Consider the following 2,500-nt stretch of genomic DNA (forward strand, 5'->3'; position numbering starts at 1 on the left):
CCAGCAAACGTAGACGTCCATCCCAGTTTGCAAATGCAACGATTATTGCATACCTGTCTGTTAGGTGTCACGACACACTACGTCTGCCCACATACACGCAACAAAATGTGCACGACTAGAGAACACGTGGGAGGTGGCCCCCTACGTATGCGATGTCCATTACGAGACCGACTGTCAACCAGCATCTGTACCATGTCGCAGATGTGGAACGCGGTGCACCATGCTATCACACTGTGTGAGAAGAGACGACTACGTTTGAATACACGCGCCACTACATCAACAGACGGCTCATGCTGATCGCCATCCAGGGCGTCCGTTACTCCCACACGTCTCTATGGCGTACCACACTGCAATGTAGCTGTTATGGGGAGACGGCACGTGGCTGAGTGCACAACATTTGGACCGTATGGTTCGCTGTTGTTGGGCGCAGTCGTACGGTCACACATGTGCCACAGCGTATCATTCAGTACATACGGACCTATGTGCAGTACAATGTGAGGATTAAGCTTACGATATCAGCGGACAGTGGACACAGGCCGTACCACGACGTAGACTGAGCGCTTCGACATGCGAATGCCAGTGAACAGCTGCGAAGGGCATTGAACACGCAAGCACCTGAACGACCAGCGTGCGAAGGCAGGGTGGAGGGGGGGGGGCGATGTACATCCTGCAGTTGTCCACATTACAGTGTACAGCGGGAGCATGTAAAAAGTAAGCAACACTTGCGAAGTGTTCAACATGAAACGACACACAAGAGGGTGGGCGGTGCGAGTAGCGAACTATATTCAGAGGGTTGTGGTTAGACAACACTAGATTAATGTAACGTGTCATATGCCAATTACAGAGCAGGTTAAGGCACAACGTGGGTTAGGTTAAGGCACAACGTGGGTTAGGTTAAGGCACAACGTGGGTTAGGTTAAGGCACAACGTGGGTTAGGTTAAGGCACAACGTGGGTTAGGTTAAGGCACAACGTGGGTTAGGTTAAGGCACAACGTGGGTTAGGTTAAGGCACAACGTGGGTTAGGTTAAGGCACAACGTGGGTTAGGTTAAGGCACAACGTGGGTTAGGTTAAGGCACAACGTGGGTTAGGTTAAGGCACAACGTGGGTTAGGTTAAGGCACAACGTGGGTTAGGTTAAGGCACAACGTGGGTTAGGTTAAGGCACAACGTGGGTTACGTTAAGGCACAACGTGGGTTAGGTTAAGGCACAACGTGGGTTACGTTAAGGCACAACGTGGGTTACGTTAAGGCACAACGTGGGTTACGTTAAGGCACAACGTGGGTTACGTTAAGGCACAACGTGGGTTACGTTAAGGCACAACGTGGGTTACGTTAAGGCACAACGTGGGTTACGTTAAGGCACAACGTGGGTTACGTTAAGGCACAACGTGGGTTACGTTAAGGCACAACGTGGGTTAGGTTAAGGCACAACGTGGGTTAGGTTAAGGCACAACGTGGGTTAGGTTAAGGCACAACGTGGGTTACGTTAAGGCACAACGTGGGTTACGTTAAGGCACAACGTGGGTTACGTTAAGGCACAACGTGGGTTACGTTAAGGCACAACGTGGGTTACGTTAAGGCACAACGTGGGTTACGTTAAGGCACAACGTGGGTTACGTTAAGGCACAACGTGTGTTAGGTTAAGGCACAACGTGGGTTAGGTTAAGGCACAACGTGGGTTAGGTTAAGGCACAACGTGGGTTACGTTAAGGCACAACGTGGGTTACGTTAAGGCACAACGTGGGTTACGTTAAGGCACAACGTGGGTTACGTTAAGGCACAACGTGGGTTACGTTAAGGCACAACGTGGGTTACGTTAAGGCACAACGTGGGTTACGTTAAGGCACAACGTGGGTTACGTTAAGGCACAACGTGTGTTAGGTTAAGGCACAACGTGGGTTAGGTTAAGGCACAACGTGGGTTAGGTTAAGGCACAACGTGGGTTAGGTTAAGACACAAATTGCGTTACAAATTGCGTTACATTGCGGTACAAATTGCGTTACATTGCGGTACAAATTGCGTTACATTGCGGTACAAATTGCGTTACAAATTTGGTTAGGTTAAGGTGCAAAATGGGTTGGATTACAGTACACAACATGGTAAGAGATAGTGTGTTTGGGGGGGGGGGGGGGGGCAGGTTCGTTGGTAGTGATCATTGTAAGTGAATGTCTGAGGCAGCGTCAGTATGTCACAGCAGTTCTGTCTCGTCAGGATGCGCTTTTCGCTCGTGACTGGAGGCGCGCCGCGTCTGTGGTTGCGGCAAGGGAGTGGCAGACCTGTGTGATTCATTCCTGCCATTGTTTCTGTGCCGTAACAGGAGGCAGTGTGGTGGTGTTGGGTGCACCCCTGTGTAGGACATGTGTGGGTGTTGGTGGCTTATCTGAGCAATTGTGGATGTTGGACGGGTGGGATATTCTATTTTATAATTGGACCCCCTGGTGTGGTTATCATAGTGTGGATGGTGTACTGTGGCGGAGAGGATGCACCGGACGTTGGTC

This window comes from Schistocerca cancellata, unplaced genomic scaffold (assembly GCF_023864275.1).
Source record: "Schistocerca cancellata isolate TAMUIC-IGC-003103 unplaced genomic scaffold, iqSchCanc2.1 HiC_scaffold_249, whole genome shotgun sequence".
Classification (NCBI taxonomy): domain Eukaryota; kingdom Metazoa; phylum Arthropoda; class Insecta; order Orthoptera; family Acrididae; genus Schistocerca; species Schistocerca cancellata.